This window comes from Hyperoodon ampullatus (genome assembly GCF_949752795.1).
Source record: "Hyperoodon ampullatus genome assembly, chromosome: 1".
In the NCBI taxonomy this organism is placed as follows: Eukaryota; Metazoa; Chordata; class Mammalia; order Artiodactyla; family Ziphiidae; genus Hyperoodon; species Hyperoodon ampullatus.
Genome location: NC_136914.1, coordinates 58,125,973 through 58,147,725, shown reverse-complemented (window position 1 = coordinate 58,147,725; position 21,753 = coordinate 58,125,973). Strand labels below are relative to the sequence as shown.

Below are 21,753 nucleotides of genomic sequence, written 5' to 3'. Positions count from 1 at the left end.
AAAACAGAAAGAGAGGAGAAGGGCGGGAAGCTGAGGTGGCCGCGCCGCCGTACCCAAAATGGCGGAGGCCAAACCAGCAGGGAAAGGAGGGGAAGTGCTGGATGACCCCCACTTCGGGGCTCGGTTTCGTTCACTGAATTCCACCTGAGTAAATCCTCCCCCCGGCAGGCCGCCCTCCTTGAAGTGGGAGATCGCCTGGGAGGCGCAGCCTGGCCGCCTCCGAGCGGCGACCTCCACACTTCCCCCCCCCCGCAGCCCCACCCCCTCCCAGTCGCTCTTTCGTCCTTCTCCCGACTCCGCTCTCGAAACCACCAGCCCAACCTACCCCCTTTTACTTCAGATACCCTGTCGGGCGACAGTAGCGCCGACTCCGGTGCTCGGGGGGTCCGGTTGTGAGCAGGGAGAAGTCGCCCGCCTAGTGCAGCGCTCCCACACGGTTCTTCCAACCGTCTCCGGCGGCGGCAACCGCTAAGGGAGCTGCGCAGCAGAGCGACTGGCTTGGGGGGATGGGAGAGAGCGAGCGAGGAGGAGGGGGTGGAGCGAGAGCAAGGAAGACCGGCCGGCCCCACTCACGCGAGACAAGAGAGTCGGCCCAGCCTTGGCGCGGACGGCAGGAAGTGCGCTTGCGCGTTGGTGAGAAGCCCGGTTGTTGGGGGGAGAGGTGGAGAAGAGCCCGGAGCTAGTCCAGTTAAAGAGGTTGCGAACTCCACTTTTTTGCTTCCCATAAAACTGTCAGATCCTCAGAGATCTCCTTTCTGCTCTCTCGGGGAGGATGTGAAGAGGCAATAGTGGTCCTATGTTGCAGGAACCGTGACGTCGGGGTGTGGAAAAGTTCTCTGCTGCTCTGCCGCACCAAGAACAAGTTCGGTAAAGGCCCCGCCCTTACCTCAGCGTCACCTGCGTGGAAAGGGAGCCACGTGGTTCGGCCGCCAAGCGCGGGGAGGGCTTTTCTTGTCCACCATGTTTGTATTATGCGGTAAAAATAGGGCTTCTCAGCCGGGAAGATACAAGTGTCCACCAGACCCTGATTTGGGTTCTCGGGCTGGGGCTCCTTCCCCCGGCTTTGGCACTGCTGGCCCAGCCGCCCCAACGTGGGCCTCGTTGGGGGCGAGGAGGAGGATGTTCATGATTGAAGTTTCCCTGCAGATCACTCCTCGTTTCCTCTTCTCGCTTTCGCATTCTCTCTCTTTTAATGTCTCCCATTTTGTAATCTCAGTGACCCATCAGCCGCTTGCGGCACCCGATTTCGGGTTGTTTTCTGAATAGTGGTTTGCATTCTTGAAAACTGCGCGAACAAGTGACGCCTAATAAATAATTTTTGGTTGTGCTGGCTCGCATACCACCGAGGTTCCTAGTGACAGCTTTTAGGGAAAAACGAAAACAAACCCCAAAAAACAAGCAAGGCTAATTTTTGTAAAAAGAGTGGAGGGCAGTCCTGGTACCGAGATCAATGCAAGTTAAAGTGCAAACGAAGGAACGTATGTCAAATGCGAGGGAGAGAAGGAAATGAGTTCGAGTACACGGATGTTCCCGAAGGTTGCAAATGTGGACGAACCTAAGTTGTACACCTTCAGTATCCAAAGACTTTTTACTTTGTACTACAGGCACTAGGAAGCCCGTCGAGAGTGGGATGAGGGGGCGCAAGGAGTATTAGCAGTGGAGAAGCTTGAATAATTTTTCCTTCATGAGGTTTGCAGTGTGTAGGGTGGAGACAGGAGGCCAGTTACCGTCATATAATGGAAACTTCCATTTCGTGGCTTTAATTCATCCTCAAACCTGCGTAAGACAAGTGTGCGACAGTAAGAATTGTCTGGGTCATAATGCCCTACTGTCTTCTTGAGACCACTCCCTCAAAATAACCCTTAGAGAAAGGGGGAAGGGACAATGTCATCATTTACAAGAGATAAAAAAACGAAACTAGATAATGTAATAACGATAGCTCACAATTATTGAGAGCTTGCTTGAGCTAGGTGCTGTGCTCAATTCACTGACTCTTTATAACCTGAAAAATAATAATTATTATCCCCATTTTACAGATGGTATGCCTGAGTTCTAGAGAAATGTAAAAAGTTGCCCAAGGTCACACACCTAGTGGCAGAAGCTAGGATTTAAACCCAAGTGGTTTTTACTCCAGGGGCTTAGGGCCTTAAAGCACTATGTACCTACCTGGAGATGTAAATAACCTTTAAGGGAACAAACATCATTTTAGGCAAATTGAAGTTACTTCTTTTTTTTAAGATTTTTTTTTTTTGATGGGGGCCGTTTTTAAAGTATTGAATTTGTTACAATATTGCTTCTGTTTTATGTTTTGGTTTTTTGGCCCCAACTCATGTGGGATCTCAGCTCCCTGATCAGGCATCGAACCCGCACCCCCTGTATTGGAAGGCGAAGTCTTAACCACTGGACTGCCAGGGAAGTCCCCAAACTGAAGTTATTTCTAACTAACACTGCAGTTAGCATCTCTGGAGACCTGCAGTTACTATTGGCTGGAGACTTTTGAACAGGACTGAAACTTGATATCTTGGTGTCTGACACTGTGAGGCGGTCGGGGGAGCATTCTTTCTTTTTTTTTTTTTCCTCTAATAATTGCTGTATTAATAAGACTCCAAGCTCCCGCTTCAGATGGTGTTCTTCCCTGGATTCAAATTACATCACTACTTTATCCTTTCTGTCTTTCAACCTGATTTGGTAGATGGAATTCTGTAATCCCTTTTAGCCCTTGTGTGAATTCAAACAATCTGTTTACTGCCTGAATGAGTTTGGCATTCTCTCCACATACTTTTATTGTTACGGGCCATAATCCTAAAATCATTCTTAAGACTTTTCACCACCAAACTGCAATGCTTTCTTTGTTTTTTTGGCCACATTTCGTTGTATTGGGCATTCTGCTGTTTGCCAGTGTGAATGCTTGGGAAGGACTTGAAATTAGCACGTGCATGCCTTTGGCTTTTTTATTATTACAGCAAGTAGGAAGTTTTGAGTTTAAAACAAAGTACGTTATATAGGGGTAAACTTAATTTTTATTTGGCTTCCTATTTTATTGCTTTTCTCAAAAAAAAAATGTCTATCAACTATTCTGATTTGCAAGTTGAATCCTGTAAGGCTTGGTGAGATTGGCTCACCATTGCTCCAGTGGTCCGTACTGAATTGTTTCCAGATTGGTCTCTGTGGAATTGTTTCCATAGAGATGGTTAGAACTAAGGACTCCCAGTTGCTTTTTTTTTTTTTCTCTTTGTCTTCCATTTCGTCATTTCAGTGCTTTCCTATTAGTACAGAGATCAGAGGGACCCTGCAGAGAGGGTCTTGTTAGAGGCCAAAATGAGAGAAGAGATGAAAAAGGAGAAGGAAATAGAAGTACCCACACGGCCCAGAGGAAAACAAGACAGCTAACACGTGATCCTGATTATACCACCAGGATGAAGGGAACAGGAAAATTCCATGCAGAGCCTGAAAAAGAAAGAAAGAGAAATTGAAAGAAACTGTACTCTTTTGGGGGAGGGAAGGCATATTAACTAAAAATTGGCTAAGATAGTTGTTCACATACCCCCCACTGGCATTCTGAAATAACGTAAAAACTGGATTACAATATTTTTGTCTACAGGAAAATAAAATAAGCTAAAAACGTAACAAACCCACAAATAAGTTTCTAGGAGTGTGTCTAATTAAGGTAGTTAATGCCTTTTGAACACTAAATGTCTTACTAAGGTTTTGTGAAATGCTTGTTCTTTGATTTATATCATATATATCTACTCTCTTTAGAAAGCAGTAGTCTTCTCCATCATAATTCAAAATTATTTCTCAAGACAAGACTTAATTACAGTTTACATTTTTTTTTTTTTTTCTTTTTTGCGGTACGCGGGCCTCTCACTGTTGTGGTCTCTCCCGTTGCGGAGCACAGGCTCCGGACGCGCAGGCTCAGCGGCCATGGCTCACGGACCCAGCCGCTCCACGGCATGTGGGATCTTCCCGGACCGGGGCACGAACCCGCGTCCCCTGCATTGGCAGGCGGACTCTCAACCACTGCGCCACCAGGGAAGCCCACAGTTTACATTCTTGATACATTTTTTTGTATCTTCAAGTCACCCTAGTGTTCATTCTGGGATTAGGGAAGCCAAAAGGTGTCATCCAATTGGAATAATTATATACTAAGTAAACTAATTGCAACTTAAAAGGAAAAAAGCACCTAGCACACTTTCTCTAATTTTTTTTTTTTTTTTTTTTTTTTTTTTTTTTTTTGCGGTATGCGGGCCTCTCACTGTTGTGGCTTCTCCCGTTGTGGAGCACAGGCTCCGGACGCGCAGGCTCAGCGGTCATGGCACGCGGGCCTAGCCGCTCCGCGGCATGTGGGATCTTCCCGGACTGGGGCACGAAGCCGTGTCCCCTGCATCGGCAGGCGGACTCTCAACCACTGCGCCACCAGGGAAGCCCTTCTCTAATTTTTGAAAATTAAAAGTGTTGAACATTATTTCTGTCCCAGTGGATTGCTGTGAAGAACAGGGAAAGCAGCTACAAAAGATAGCTACTTAAAGAATTTAAATCAAACTATTGTACTGCTTTTCATATTTTATAAGCACATTGATAACTTAGAAAACACTATACCGTTAAGAGTAACAGACCATTCCCCTCTCCCCCCACACATGATTTTAAGCTTCTGAGTGGTAGATAAAAATATGTTTCTTCATATATGTACCTATGCCTCTTAGTGTACAAATAACTATGGTTATATTGGGGTGGAGGCACTTTAAGTAACTAATTTTCACCACAGTCTAGCAAAGAAGGCCCAGCAGAGATGATGAGCTCTTAAACTAGAACAATGGTACTGGGATAGATATAAGAGGATGTCTTTGAGATATTTAGGAGCCATTATCAGCAGGATTTAGTGATTTATTAGAGAAGCTGTGGATGGATGAGTAAAAAGTCAAGGATGAGTTATTTTTGGTTTAGGGTTTGATGGTGGGGATAGTAACTGACATAGGGAATATAGGACTTGAGTATACTGATTTTGAGGTGCCATATACAATCCAAGTGGATGTGTCTCGTAGGAAATTAATATGTGCTAGGATATATAGCTGGCATTCACCAACGTATATTTTGCTTTTACATTCTGATAGTTTAGGGAGGTAGGCTCAGGCTAGGTAAATTTGGTCTAGAATCTCTTGTAAAAACTGGAATGAGAACTTATTAACTTACAATGAGGAATAATGAGAAATATAAGTCAAACAGATTGACTGCATCTTGTCCCTATGTTTTGCAGTGGCTGCTTCTGAATATTATATATAAAAAAATTATACTTTACAAGCTAAGTACTGGGGTTGTAATATACAGCATGATGACTATAATATACAGCATGATGACTATAATTAACACTACTATATGATGTATGAAAGTTGTTAAGAGAGTAAATCCTAAAAGTTCTCATTACAAGGAAACATTTCTTTTTTTGCTTTCTCTTTTAATGTATTTATAAGAGGTGATGGATGCTAACTAAACTTACTGCAGTAATCATCTCAGAATATATGTAAGTCAAACTATTATGCTATATACCTTAAACTTACACAGTAATGTATGCCAATTATATCTCAGTAAAACTGGGGGGAAAAAGATATCATACTGCATTACTTAGTATTGCTGTTAACAAATTACCCTAAAACTTAGCAGCTTAAAACAACAGACTTTTATTATTTCATTGTTTCTGTGGGTCTGAAACCTGAGGACAGCTTAGATGGGTGCCTCTGGCTCAGGGTCTCATATAAAGCTGCAATCAGAAGTGTCAACTGGGGGCTTCCCTGGTGGCGCAGTGGTTAAGAATCCACCTGCCAATGCAGGGGACACGGGTTTGAGCCCTGGTACGGGAAGATCCTACATGCCGCGGAGCAACAAAGCCCATAAGCCACAACTACTGAGCCTGTGCTCTAGAGCCCGTGAGCCACAACTACTGAGCTGGTGTGCCACAACTACTGAAGCCTGTGCGCCTAGAGCCCATGCTCTGCAACAAGAGAAGCCACCGCAATGAGAAGCCCACGCACTGCAACGAAGAGTAGCCCCCGCTCGCCGCAACTAGAGAAAGCCCATGTGCAGCACCGAAGACCGAACGTGGCCAAAGATAATAAATTAATTAATTAATTAATTAAACAAAAAAAGTGTCAGCTGGGCCTGCAGTTACTCAAGGCTCAACTGATGGAAGATCTGCTTCCAAGCACCCTTACATGGTTATTGGCAGGCCTCCGTTTTTTGTTTTTTGTTTTTAATGATTTAAACATTTTAGAATAGTTGTAGGTTTACAAAAAAGTTGCAAAGATAGTACGAAGAGTTCCTGAATACCTCTCACTCAGTTTCCTTTGTTGTTAACATCTTACATTCTACGGTGTGTTTGTCACAAGTAATGAACCAGCACTGGTCCATTGCTATTAACTAAACTCTGCACTTTATTTGGGCTCACTTGTTTTTCTGTAACATCCTTTTTGTGTTCCAGTATCTGATCTGGGATGCTAAATTACATTAGTCAACATTCTCCTTAGCATCCTCTAGTCAAGTATTTTGTAGAATATCCTTCAGTTGGAATTCCTCTGATGTCTTTGCCATGATGAGACAAGAGTAATGTGTTCTTGGGAAGAAGACTACAGAAGTAAAGTGCCATGCCCATCACACCATATCAAAAGTATATGCTGTCAACATGACTTATCACTGATGGTGTTAACCTTTAATCACCTGGGTGAGGTAGTGTTTGCCAGATTTCTCCACTGTGAAGTTGCTTTTCATCCTCTTCCTATGGTCTACTCTTTTGGAAACAAGTCACTGAGTGCACCCACACTCAAGGGGTATTTAAACTCCATCTCCTGGAAGCCACCGCAAAGAGAAGTCCGCGCACATCGACAAAGAGTAGCCCCCACTCTCTGCAACTAGAGAAAGCCCACGCGCAGCAGCGAAGACCCAATGCAGCCAAAAATAAAAATAAATAAATTTATATAAATAAATAAACTCCATCTCCTGGAAGAGAGAGTAGCTAGATAAATTATTTGATATTATTCTGTAAGGTTTTTCTTTCTTTCATTCTTTCATCTTTTATATATGTCAGTACAGACTCATGATATTCATTTTGTATTTTGGGTTATAATCTACTACTACATTACTAACTTTGTTGCTCAAATTGTTCTTGCTTAGGCCACTGGGAGCACTTTGAGGTTGGCTTCTATATCCCTTTGTCATGCCCCTATCCTTTTTATTTTTTGAGACTGCCTTACTTTCTGGTACTAGAAGGTGCTGCAGGCTCATCTGGTATTTTCTTTACCCTGGCCCTAGAATGGGCCATTTCTCCAGGGAGCTTCACTTCCTTTTATTTATTTATTTATATTTAAAAAAAAATTTTTTGCTTTATAACAAATTTAATCAGTTATACTTATACATATGTTCCCATATCCCCTCCCTTTTGCGTCTCCCTCCCACCCTCCCTATCCCACGCCTCCAGGCAGTCACAAAGCACCGAGCTGATCTCCCTGTGCTATGCGGCTGCTTCCCACTAGCTATCTACCTTACGTTTGGTAGTGTATATATGTCCATGCCTCTCTTTCGCTTTGTCACAGCTTACCCTTCCCCCTCCCCATATCCTCAAGTCCATTCTCTAGTAGGTCTGTGTCTTTATTCCTGTCTTACCCCTGTGTTCTTCATGACATTTTTTTTCTTAAATTCCATATATATGTGTCAGCATACAGTATTTGTCTTTCTCTTTCTGACTTACTTCACTCTGTATGACAGACTCTAGGTCCATCCACCTCATTACAAATAGCTCAATTTCATTTCTTTTTATGGCTGAGTAATATTCCATTGTATATATGTGCCACATCTTCTTTACCCATTCATCCGATGATGGACACTTAGGTTGTTTCCATCTCCGGGCTATTGTAAATAGGGCTGCTATGAACATTTTGGTACATGTCTCTTTTTGAATTATGGTTTTCTCAGGGTATATGCCCAGTAGTGGGATTGCTGGGTCATATGGTAGTTCTATTTGTAGTTTTTTAAGGAACCTCCATACCGTTCTCCATAGTGGCTGTACCAATTCACATTCCCACCAGCAGTGCAAGAGTGTTCCCTTTTTTCCACACCCTCTCCAGCATTTATTGTTTCTAGATTTTTTGATGATGGCCATTCTGACTGGTGTGAGATAATATCTCATTGTAGTTTTGATTTGCATTTCTCTAATGAGTAAAGATGTTGAGCATCCTTTCATGTGTTTGTTGGCAGTCTGTATATCTTCTGTGGAGGAATGTCTATTTAGGTCTTCTGCCCATTTTTGGATTGGGTTGTTTGTTTTTTTGTTATTGAGCTGCATGAGCTGCTTATAAATTTTGGAGATTAATCCTTTGTCAGTTGCTTCATTTGCAAATATTTTCTCCCATTCTGAGGGTTGTCTTTTGGTCTTGTTTATGGTTTCCTTTGCTGTGCAAAAGCTTTTAAGTTTCATTAGGTCCCATGTGTTTTTGTCTTTATTTCCATTTCTCTAGGAGGTGGGTCAAAAAGGATCTTGCTGTGATTTATGTCATAGAGTGTTCTGCCTATGTTTTCCTCTAAGAGTTTGATAGTGTCTGGCTTTACATTTAGGTCTTTGATCCATTTTGAGCTTATTTTTGTGTATGGTGTAAGGGAGTGATCTAATCTCATACTTTTACATGTCCCTATCCAGTTTTCCCAGCACCACTTATTGAAGAGACTGTCCTTTCTCCACTGTACATTCCTGCCTGCTTTATCAAAGATAAGGTGACCATATGTCCGTGGGTTTATCTCTGGGCTTTCTATCCTGTTCCATTGATCTATCTTTCTGTTTTTGTGCCAGTACCATACTGTCTTGATTACTGTAGCTTTGTAGTATAGTCTGAAGTCAGGGAGCCTGATTCCTCCAGCTCCATTTTTCGTTCTCAAGATTGCTTTGGCTATTCGGGGTCTTTTGTGTTTCCATACAAATTGTGAAATTTTTTGTTCTAGTTCTGTGAAAAATGCCAGTGGTAGTTTGATAGGGATTGCATTGAATCTGTAGATTGCTTTGGGTAGTAGAGTCATTTTCACAATGTTGATTCTTCCAATCCAAGAACATGGTACATCTCTCCATCTATTTGTATCATCTTTAATTTCTTTCATCAGTGTCTTATAATGTTCTGCATACAGGTCTTTTGTCTCCTTAGGTAGGTTTATTCCTAGATATTTTATTCTTTTTGTTGCAGTGGTAAATGCGAGTGTTTCCTTGATTTCACTTTCAGATTTTTCATCATTAGTATATAGGAATGCCAGAGATTTCTGTGCATTAATTTTGTATCCTGCAACTTGACCAAATTCATTGATTAGCTCTAGTAGTTTTCTGATAGCATCTTTAGGATTCTCTATGTATAGTATCATGTCATCTGCAAACAGTGACAGCTTTACTTCTTCTTTTCCAATTTGGATTCCTTTTATTTCCTTTTCTTCTCTGATTGCTGTGGCTAAAACTTCCAAAACTATGTTGAATAAGAGTGGTGAGAGTGGGCAACCTTGTCTTGTTCCTGACCTCAGTGGAAATGGTTTCAGTTTTTCACCATTGAGGATGATGCTGGCTGTGGGTTTGTCATATATGGCCTTTATTATGTTGAGGAAAGTTCCCTGTATGCCTACTTTCTGCAGGGTTTTTAATCATAAATGGGTGTTGAATTTTGTCGAAAGCTTTCTCTGCATCTATTGAGATGATCATATGGTTTTTCTCCTTCAATTTGTTAATATGGTGTATCACGTTGATTGATTTGCGTATATTGAAGAATCCTTGCATTCCTGGAATAAACCCCACTTGATCATGGTGTATGATCCTTTTAATGTGCTGTTGGATTCTGTTTGCTAGTATTTTGTTGAGGATTTTTGCATCTATGTTCATCAGTGATATTGGCCTGTAGTTTTCTTTCTTTGTGACATCCTTGTCTAGTTTTGGTATCAAGGTGGTGGTGGCCTCGTAGAATGAGTTTGGGAGTGTTCCTCCCTCTGCTATATTTTGGAAGAGTTTGAGAAGGATAGGTGTTAGCTCTTCTCTAAATGCTTGATAGAATTCGCCTGTGAAGCCATCTGGTCCTGGGCTTTTGTTTGATGGAAGATTTTTTATCACAGTTTCAATTTCAGTGCTTGTGATTGGTCTGTCCATATTTTCTATTTCTTCCTGATTCAGTCTTGGCAGGTTGTGCATTTCTAAGAATTTGTCCATTTCTTCTAGGTTGTCCATTTTATTGGCATAGAGTTGCTTATAGTAATCTCTCATGATCTTTTGTATTTCTGCAGTGTCCGTTGTTACTTCTCCTTTTTCATTTCTAATTCTATTCATTTGAGTCTTCTCCCTTTTTTTCTTGATGAGTCTGGCTAATGGTTTATCAATTTTGTTTATCTTCTCAAAGAACCAGCTTTTAGTTTTATTGATCTTTGCTATCGTTTCCTTCATTTCTTTTTCATTTATTTCTGATCTGATTTTTATTATTTCTTTCCTTCTGCTAACTTTGGGATGTTTTTGTTCTTCTTTCTCTAATTGCTTTAGGTGCAAGGTTAGGTTGTTTATTCGAGATGTTTCCTGTTTCTTAAGGTGGGATTGTATTGCTATAAACTTCCCTCTTAGAACTGCTTTTGCTGCATCCCATAGGTTTTGGGTCGTCGTGTCTCCATTGTCATTTGTTTCTAGGTATCTTTTAATTTCCTCTTTGATTTCTTCAGTGATCACTTCGTTATTAAGTAGTGTATTGTTTAGCCTCCATGTGTTTGTATTTTTTACAGCTCTTTTCCTGTAGTTGATATCTAGTCTCATAGCATTGTGGTCAGAAAAGATACTTGATACAATTTCAATTTTCTTAAATTTACCAAGGCTTGATTTGTGACCCAAGATATGATCTATCCTGGAGAATGTTCCATGAGCACTTGAGAAAAATGTGTATTCTGTTGTTTTTGGATGGAATGTCCTATAAATATCAATTAAGTCCATCTTGTTTAATGTATCATTTAAAGCTTGTGTTTCCTTATTTATTTTCATTTTGGATGATCTGTCCATTGGTGAAAGTGGGGTGTTAAAGTCCCCTACTATGATTGTGTTACTGTCGATTTCTCCTTTTATGGCTGTTAGTATTTGCCTTATGTATTGAGGTGCTCCTACGTTTGGTGCATAAATATTTACAATTGTTATATCTTCTTCTTGGATCGATCCCTTGATCATTATGTAGTGTCCTTCTTTGTCTCTTCTAGTAGTCTTTATTTTAAAGTCTATTTTGTCTGATATGAGAATTGCTACTCCAGCTTTCTTTTGGTTTCCATTTGCATGGAATATCTTTTTCCATCCCCTTACTTTCAGTCTGTATGTGTCTCTAGGTCTGAAGTGGGTCTCTTGTAGACAGCATATATATGGGTCTTGTTTTTGTATCCATTCAGCCAATCTGTGTCTTTTGGTGGGAGCATTTAGTCCATTTACATTTAAGGTAATTATCGATATGTATGTTCCTATTCCCATTTTCTTAATTGTTTTGGGTTCGTTATTGTAGGTCTTTTCCTTCTGTTGTGTTTCTTGCCTAGAGAAGTTCCTTTAGCATTTGTTGTAAAGCTGGTTTGGTGGTGCTGAACTCTCTCAGCTTTTGCTTGTCTGTAAACGTTTTAATTTCTCCATCAAATCTGAATGAGATCCTTGCTGGGAAGAGTAATCTTGGTTGCAGGTTTTTCTCCTTCATCACTTTAATTATGTCCTGCCACTCCCTTCTGGCTTGTAGAGTTTCTGCTGAGAGATCAGCTGTTATCCTGATGGGGATTCCCTTGTGTGTTATTTGTTGTTTTTGCCTTGCTGCTTTTAATATGATTTCTTTGTGTTTAATTTTTGACAGTTTGATTAATATGTGTCTTGGCGTATTTCTCCTTGGATTTATTCTGTATGGGACTCTCTGTGCCTCCTGGACTTGATTCACTATTTCCTTTCCCATATTTGGGAAGTTTTCAACTATAATCTCTTCAAATATTTTCTCAGTCCCTTTCTTTTTCTCTTCTTCTTCTGGAACCCCTATAATTCGAATGTTGGTGCGTTTAATGTTGTCCCAGAGGTCTCTGAGACTGTCCTCTGTTCTTTTCATTCTTTTTTCTTTATTTTGCTCTGCATCAGTTATTTCCACTATTTTATCTTCCACCTCACTTATCCATTCTTCTGCCTCAGTTATTCTGCTATTGATCCCATCTAGAGTATTTTTTATTTCATTTATTGTGTTTTTAATCGATGCTTGATTCATCTTTAGTTCTTCTACGTCCTTGTTAACTGTTTCTTGCATTTTGTCTATTCTATTTCCAAGATTTTGGATCTTGGAAATAGAATCTTGGATCATCTTTACCATCATTATTCTGAATTCTTTTTCAGGTAGACTGCCTATTACCTCTTCATTTGTTAGGTCTGGTGGGTTTTTATCTTGCTGCTTCTCCTGCTGTGTGTTTTTCTGTCTTCTCATTTTGCTTATGTTACTGTGTTTGGGGTCTCCTTTTTGCAGGCTGCAGGTTCGTAGTTTCCGTTGTTTTTGGTGTCTGTCCCCAGTGGCTAAGGTTGGTTTAGTGGGTTGTGTAGGCTTCCTGGTGGAGGGGACTAGTGCCTGTGTTCTGGTGGATGAGGCTGGATCTTGTCTTTCTGGTGGGCAGGTCCACGTCTGGTGGTGTGTTTTGGGGTGTCTGCGGACTTTTTATGATTTTAGGCCACCTCTCTGCTAATGGGTGGCGTTGTGTTCCTGTCTTGCTAGTTGTTTGGCATAGGGTGTCCAGCACTGTAGCTTGCTGGTCGTTGAGTGAAGCTGGGTGCTGGTGTTGAGATGGAGATCTCTGGAAGATTTTCGCCGTTTGATATTATGTGGAGCTGGGACGTCTCTTGTGGACCAGTGTCCTGAGGTTGGCTCTCCCACCTCAGAGGCACAGCACTGACTCCTGGCTCCTCAATTTGGGATGATTTGTTGTCTATTCATGTATTCCACAGATGCAGGGTACATCAGGTTAATTGTGGAGCTTTAATCCGCTGCTTCTGAGGCTGCTGGGAGAGGTTTCCCTTTCTCTTCTTTGTTCTCACAGCTCCTGGGTCTCAGCTTGGGATTTGGCCCCGCCTCTGCGTGTAGGTCGCCGGAGGGCGTCTGTTCTTCGCTCAGACAGGACAGGGTTAAAGGAGCAGCCTCTTCGGGGACTCTGGCTCACTCAGGCTGGGCGGGAGGGAGGGGCACGGAGTGCGGGGCGAGCCTGCAGCGGCAGAGGTCGGCGTGACGTTGCACCAGCCCGAGGCGCGCCGTGCGTTCTCCCAGGGAAGCCGCCCCTGGATCCTGGGACCCCGGCAGTGGCGGGCTGCACAGGCTCCCGGAAGGGCGGTGTGGACAGTGACCTGCGCTCGCACACAGGCTTCTTGGCGGCGGCAGCAGCAGCCCCAGCGTCCCACGCCCGTCACTGGGCTCCGCGCTTTCAGTCATGACTCGCGCCCGTCTGTGGAGCCCCTTTAAGCAGCGCTCTTAATCCCCTCTCCTCGCGCACCAGGAAACCAAGAGGGAAGAAAAAGTCTCTTGCCTCTTCGGCAGCTCCAGAGTTTTCCCGGACTCCCTCCCGGCTAGCTGTGGCACATTAGCCCCCTTCAGGCTGAGTTCTTGCCGCCAGCCCCAGTCCTCTCCCTGCGCTCTGACCGAAGTCCGAGCCTCAGCTTCCAGCGCCGCCCGCCCCGGCGGGCGAGCAGACAAGCCTCTCGGGCTGGTGAGTGCCGCTCGGCACCGATCCTCTGTGCGGGAATCTCTCCGCTTTGCCCTACCCAGGTATGTGGGGAGTTTCTTGCCTTTTGGGAGGTCTGGGGTCTTCTGCCAGCGTTCAGTAGGTGTTCTGTAGGAGTTGTTCCACGTGTAGCTGTATTTCTGGTGTATCCGTGGGGAGGAAGGTGATCTCCGCGTCTTACTCTTCCGCCATCTTACCCGGAAGTCCCACTTCCTTTTATTATTGGGGAATGATGTTTAGTTTCCACATTTCCCAAATTTCCTTTTTCTTTTGTTATTAAAATGTAATTTTATTCTATTGTGGTTGAAGGACACACTTTGTATGATTCCAGGCCTTTAAATTTATTGAGACTTGTTTTATGGGCTACCTAACATATGGTCTATTCTGGAGAATGCTTCATGTGCACTTGAGAAGGATGTGCTGTTACTGCTATTATGGGGTGTACTAGAGATGTCTGATAGGTCTAGTTGGTTTACAGTGTTGTTAAATCTTGTTGATCTTCTGTCTAGTTGTTCTATCCATTATTGAAACTAGGCATTGAAGTCTCCAGCTATTATTGTTGATTTGTCTATTTCTTCTATTCTGTCAGTTTTTGCTTCATGTGTTTTGGGGTTCTGTTGTTAGGTGCATATATGTTTATAACTGTCATATATTCCAGATAGATTGATACTTTTATCATTATAAAATGTCATTCTTTGTCTATAGTAACAAATATTGTCTTAAAGTCTATTTCGTTTGTTACTAGTATAGTCACTCCAGCTCTCTTTTGGTTATAATTTGCATGGCATATCTTTTCCCCATTTTTTTACTTTCAACCTATTTGTGTCTTTGAATTTAAAGTTTGTCTCTTATAGAAAGCATATAGTTAGATCATGTCTTTAAAAAAAAATCCCTTTGATGTGAATATACTCCATTTACATTTAATGTAATTAAGGTGGGGTTTAAGTCTGCCATTTTGCTATTTGTTTTCTATATGTCATGTCTTTATTGTTTCTCTATTCCTCCATTACTGCTTGCTTTTGTATTAACTAGATATTATATATATATGAATATGAATATCTATAAAGAACATGTATATGGCTATTATCAAAAAGAATACAAATAACAAGTGTTGGCAAGGATGTGGAGAAAGGGGAACCCTCATACACTGTTGGTGGGAATGTAAATTGGTGCAGCCACTGTGGGAAACAGTATGGAGGTTTCTCAAAAAACTAGAAATAGAACTACCATATGGCTCAGCAATTCAACTTATGGGTATGTATCTGAAAAAAACCAAAAATACTAATTTGAAAAGATACATGCACCTCAGTGTTCATAGCAGCATTATTTACAATTGGCAAAATATGGAAACAACCTAAGTGTCCATCAACAGATGAATGGATAAAGAAGATATGGTATATTTATACAATGGAATACTACTCAGTCATAAAAAAGAATGAAGTTTTGCCATTTGCAACTATGTGGGTGGACTTGGAGGGTATTATGCTAAGTGAAATAAGTCAGACAAAGACAAATACTGTATGTTATAGCTTATATGTGGAATCTAAAAAATACAACAAACTAGTGAATATAACAAAAAAGAAACGGACTCACAAATATAGAGAACAAACTAGTGGTTACTAGTGGGGAGAGGAAGCGGGGGACAATAATTTGGTTGATAAGTGGTAAGTCATGATGATAAGATGAGAACAGTAAACTTTAACAGAAAAGTGAAAAATTTCCATCCAAAACAGTGGGTATTCAAACATAAATGTAGTTGAAGAAATCAGAACGAGTCTAAAAATATTTGAACAAAGGAAGTGTTTCAGAGCTTCTGTTAAGTCTAGGAAATATGGGTAAAAGTAAACACAAAGTAGTTGAATGCCATATGTGTGTGTGTGTGTGTGTGTGTGTGTGGGTGTATGGGTGTATGGTCTTAGTAGCTAAATGAAACTAATTTAAAAATAGATTTTCTTCCAAATTTTTATTTAAAAACTTATTTTACTTATAATTTGTAATTCTTTTTTATACTCATTTTCTTTTCACCAGCAAGTAGACAGTGTTCAAGTACACTTTGAATGCCAGTCAGTGCTCTATTAGTTAGTATTTACATTTTCAAAGAACTAAACTGGCATTTATTAATGAGTATCCTTGTTTTGAGGCAGTAGTCATAAGCAAAAGCTAAGTGGATTCTTTTATGCTAACAGCTACAGAATAGCAGAAATCAACTTTCTGTTGTCTGTAGCCACAGGAGACTGTAAACAAGCTAAGACAGTTACAGTGAGACAAATAAGCCTCAGTGTTCCCAGGCATACCCATGGGCAGGTTTAATGACTAAGCTATTTGAACAAGGGAGGTTTATGATTTCCCTACATTTACATGGTAAATGGAACCAAGATTAGAATTCAGGAAGGTGTCTACTGTGTTCTCAGAAACAAACCCAGTGGAACTCCGGGGAAGGTAGTGGGACAGGGAATTGTGAAATGGGATTTTAGTTTTTTCCGTACTATTTTATTGTTTATAAAAGGATTATATTCATATACTAATTTGATTATTAAAAACTAAAGAGTTAAAAAAGAAGTATGAATAGTTGGGAAGTCATATGAATTTATAAATTTATTTTATGTATTTATTTTTGGCTGCGTTGGGTCTTCGTTGCTGCATGCGGGCTTTCTCTAATGGCGGCGAGTGGGGCTACTCTTCATTGTGGTGCGCGGGCTTCTCATTGCGGTGGCTTCTCTGTTGTGGAGCACGGGCTCTAGGCACGCGAGCTTCAGTAGTTGTGGCTCACGGGCTCTAGAGCCCGGGCTCTAGAGCACAGGCTCAGTAATTCTGGTGCATGGGATGCTCCACAGCGTGTGGGGTCTTTCCCGGCCAGGGATCAATCACGTGTCCCCAGCATTGGCAGGCAGATTCTTAACCACTGCGCCACCAGGGAAGTCCCGAAATCATATGAATTTAGATTTATGAGCTTGTACCCTCTGGGGGTAATTTATTTCTTTTTAAACAGCATATTTGCTTGGCATTATTGAGGGACATGTAAAGTCACTCTAGGTGTCCAAACGGAATGTCAATGAAACTAGAGAAGGATAATTTAAATTATTTGGATCATTTGAAAAACACCGTGCTGGATAGTTGCTCAGAGCCCTGTCTGATAGCTGTACCTGAGGACCAGCCATTTGACTGGATGCCAAAATTTGTGCAAGCCCATTTACTGGGTGAATAAAGGCAAGTTGCTCAAACTTTACCTGCCTCAAATTTTCTCTGAGCAATTCAGGGGGACGTTAAGCCTGCCTTTTCCTTATAGGAGTGAAACCAAAACTAATTTTAAGGAGAGAGAGAGAGAGAGAAAAAAAAGACATCTTCAAAAATAAATTCTAGATTAGATCCTCAGGGTAGAGGTGTATGGCTCATTCATGAGATTCTCTTCTCTCCCTGGTGCCTAGCATTGGAGTCTGCCTGCCACACAGTAGCTGTTGAACTGAACTTTGGATTTCTGAACCCACAAAGATAAAGAACAAATCATGAACATTGGCTCCAGCAAATCTTTATAGCCTTATCTCCACCCTCTCCTATCCTCTTGCCACATCTATTTCCATATTGAATTGCTTATCCTGGGATTAATCCATGCACTCTGCCCAAGAAGCCTGTTCCCACCTTATGGAACTGCTGGACATATTTTTGTGTATGTTTTTGGACCCATTCAAATGTCATCTCATCTCTGGAGCTCCCTCTGACTGTCTCCTGGGCAGAGTTATTGCTCTCTCCTTGTGTTCATAAGCATTGTATCTTTATCTTTTTCTTTTATATTTTATAATTTTTACATTGGTCTCCTCACTGACTGAGAATACCTTGACAGAGAGTTAGTGACTTGTTCATCATTTTATCCCCCAAATCTAGCATGTGCCTGGTGTTTAGGAAATACACAGTAATTTTTGAAAATTAAATTGTTAATGTTAACCCTATGTTAATCATAATTGGTTACCATAGAGCACAAACAGGAATATTAATCAAATTAAATGAATAAAAATACTTTTTCTACCCTTTGAGAACAAAAATTAAATTTATAAAATACATTTTAGAAAGATAGTTTTAATACATTTATGGTGCTAGAAACTTCATGCTCTTTTTGTAGTGATTCTCCAGGTACAGCATCAGCATCACTTGGGAACTTGTTAGAAATGTAAATTCTTGGGCCCCACCTTAGACTTACGAAATAAAAAATTCTGGGCATGGAGTCCAGCAATTTGTGTTTTAATACATCCCCACAGGTGATTCTGATGAATGCTAAAATCTGAAAAGCACTGTTCTAGAACAAATAAAAATGCTTAAGAAACTTTCACACTTGACCAAGAACTCTTTTTACTTAATCAGAAATCTTGTTTAGTTTTCATACATAGTACAATTGTTTAGTGTTTCTTATACCAGGGTCCTTTGTATTCTTGAGTGTCTGCAAATTCTAAGAGAATTTTTAAACTCTTGAGTTTTCATTTCAGAGATGGTCTAAAGTATTTTAACACTTAAGACAAAATTTCTCTTATGCAGTGGTAGTTTACAGTTTCATGGAATTAAGATTTTAGTTCCTTAAGTAAGAGTTCCTCAAATTCTGGTCCTGGGATATATTGTAAGGCATGGTGGTTAACAACATGGACTCTGGAGTTAGACTATTTGGATTCAAATTTAGGCATTGCCTAAATGTGTGACCTTGGGCAGTTACTTAAAATTTCTGAGCCTCTGTTTATTCACCTGTAAAATGGAAATGGAGATTATAATAAAGATCTATCTCATGAGATGCTCTGAGGATTAAATGCTCTTAGAACCATGTCTAGCACATAATAAGTGCTCAGTAAGTATTTATTATTATTGTTCTTGGAAATTTGTGCAGCAGTTAGGATTTTGCTGGGCTGCAAGTAACAGAATACTGGATTGTGTTCATTTCCTATTGCTGCTATAACAAATTATCACAAATTTAGTGAGTAACAATAACACAAATTTATTATTTTATAATTCTGAAGGTCACAAATCCAAAATACGTCTCACTGGGATAAAATTAATCTTGATCTGGGACTTCCCAGCCTCCAGCTTGTGAGAAAAGAAATTCTGTTGTTTAAGCCACTCAGTCTGTGGTTTGTTATGGCATCCTCAACTGACTAATCCAGATTTGTTCCTTCTAGAGGTTCTAGGGGAGAATTTGTTTCCTTGCCTTGTTCAATTTTTCTTTTTTTTTTGGCCATGCTCCATGGCATGGGGTTGGGGAACTTCCCTGACCAGGGATCAAATCCATGCCCCCTACATTGGGAGCACGGATTCTTAACCACTGGACCACCAGGGAAGTCCCACCTTATTCAATTTCTAGAGGCTACCTATATTTCTTGGCTTGTGTCTCCTTCCTCTGTCTTTAACCCAGCAGCACAGCATGTTCAAATCACTGCCTTGAACTTTTTTGCCTCCCTCTTCCACTTTTAAAGACCCCTGTGACTTTTAGTCCACTGGGATAATCCAAAATAATCTTATTTTAAGGTCAGTTGGAACTTCCCTGGTGGTGCAGTGGTTAAGAATCCACCTGCCAATGCAGGGGACCCGAGTTTGATCCCTGGTCTGGGAAGATCCCACATGCTGCGGAGCAACTAAGCCTGTGCGCCACAACTACTGAGCCTGTGCTCTAGAGCCCACAAGCCACAACTACTGAGGCCGGGTGCCACAACTACTGAAGCTCGCACGCCCAAGAGCCCGAGCGCCACAACTACCGAACCCGCGTGCTGCAACCACTGAAGCCTGTGCACCTAGAGCTCATGCTCCGCAACAAGAGAAGCCACCACAATGAGAAGCCCGCGCACCGCAACGAAGAGTAGCCCCCACTCACCACAACTAGAGAAAACCCACGCATAGCAAGGAAGACCCAATGCAGCCAAAGATAAAAATAAGATTAAAAAAAAAAGTCCTGCCTTCAAATGTTAAAAAAAAAAATCAGTTGATTAGCAACCTTAATCCCATATGCAACCTTAATTCCCTGCTGCCATGCAGCATAGCACATTAACAAGTTCTTGGAATTAGAATGTGGACACCTTTGGCTACTTTGGCCATTATTTTGGCTACTCCATGGACTGACAATAGTTTGAACCTTAAGGATATTTGCTGTTTACTTAAGAAGTCTGGAAGTAGGAGGGTCTAACATTGATTTAGCAGGTTAACTACATTGTAAAGAACCTATACTATTTCTTCCTTACCTAGTTTGTTAGCTTTTCCTCTTCGTATTTGTCACCTCATGGTCAAAACATGATCGTTGCATTTCCAGGCATCAGCAACATATTCAAGACAGAAAAAAGAGGAGGGAGAAAAAGAGGCTGTCCATTTTCCTTTCCCGTCTGCCCCTTTTATCAGAAAGCCAAAGATTGTCCCTAGAATCTCTCCAGCAATCTTGCTCTGAATGGGTCCTATGGCCACCTCTAGCTGCAAGAGGATCTGGAAGAGGGAGCATCTGGCACAGGAGAATGAAATCATACAGATTGGCTTAGACCATTTATGATACATTGTTGGGGCCGGGCGCATTGCCTCCCCAAACAAAATCAGAGTTATTTTAGAAAAACAGAAGTGCAAGTGTGTGTGTGGGAGGGGTGGGGTGGAGAGGGGTTGTTGTCAAACAGGCAAATTATATTGGATGTTAGAGTCTTGGAGGATTTTTCCCTTTAAAGAAATGTTTTCACTTGAGAAGCCATGCAGTATTTCTAGAAGCCTGATAAAGTACTTAGTTGTAGAATTTTATTTTTCTGTACCAAATTAGAGCAAGAAAACAAGACTATCTAAAGAAACATTTTAAAAACATAAACATGTAATTTGTGATCTCTATAGAAAAGTTAGACAGTCTTTTCAATATAAATTTTCTCATCCAATTGAACACATAGCTGATGGCTGAGACAAACGGGGCTGTAGTTCAATGGGGCTAAAAACTTGCTCCTTTTGGCATACCTATGATTTCTGTAACAGTGTCAATTCTATTTACGAAAACTATGCTTCATTTTCAGAACTTTAATTTGTTTCTGGTCTCTATTCAATTTTTCTAAAATAATAAAGGCAATCTATAATAAAATTTCCAAATAATTACATTAACAAACTGCAATGTACTGTCAGTAATGGTGATGCTAATGAAACTGAAATGTTGGCTGGCAGATGATACCATGTTGAGAAGCCCTAAGTATTTGCCAGTCAATGTATGAAAGTTCATTTGTGATGCATGCTCAGTGTATTATTTACTTAATTCAATAAACATTTATTGTGTCAGGCACTGTTCTAGAAACTGAGATTTTAGTAGCAAAGAAAAACACGAAGAGGTTCTGACTTTATGCTCTTTGCAGTCTGGTTAGAATAATCCAAGAAACACAAATGAAAATTCAAGGTATTTTAAAATCTATCAGATCACCAATGGTGGGACATTCTCATATACTAAGTTGATACACTCTCTGAAAATAAATTTTTTTAATAAATTTATTTATTTTTTAATTTTTGGCTGTGTTGGGTCTTCATTGCTGTGTGCAGGCTTTCTCTGGTTGCTGCGAACGGGGGCTACTCTTCTTTGCGGTGCGTGGGCTTCTCATTATGGTGGCTTCTCTTGTTGCGGAGCACGGGCTCTAGGTGCGTGGGCTTCAGTAGTTGTGGCACACGGGCTCAGTAGTTGTGGCTCACGGGCTCTAGAGCGCAGGCTCAGTAGTTGTGGTGCACAGGCTAAGTTGCTCCGTGGCATGTGGGATCTTCCTGGACCAGGGCTTGAACCCGTGTCCCCTGCATTGGCAGGCGGATTCTTAACCACTGCACCACCAGGGAAACCCTGAAGATAAATTTAAGTGTATGTGTAAGTTAAGATGTCTGTACACTTTGACCCAGAGATTTGGTTTTTGGGAATCTGTTTAAAGAATCAGAAATGCAGACCAAGATTTACAGTCAAAAAATTTGATCACTACATTATCTTTATAAGTGAAAAATTAGAAATAAATACTCACCAAAGGGGAAATAGTTAAATAATTTATAGCATAT

At 41.1% G+C, this 21,753-nt stretch overlaps 1 protein-coding gene across 1 annotated transcript in view; it reads left to right on the top strand.

The window, feature by feature from the left end:
- Positions 1–610: 610 nt before the first annotated feature.
- The window catches only part of PBLD (phenazine biosynthesis like protein domain containing), a gene marked incomplete at its 3' end in the record, with an annotated part of 42,961 nt that continues 21,818 nt past the window's right edge, over positions 611–21,753 (top strand). Inside the window, exon 1 of the mRNA XM_079705105.1 lies at positions 611–633. The remainder of the gene's footprint in view (positions 634–21,753) is intronic.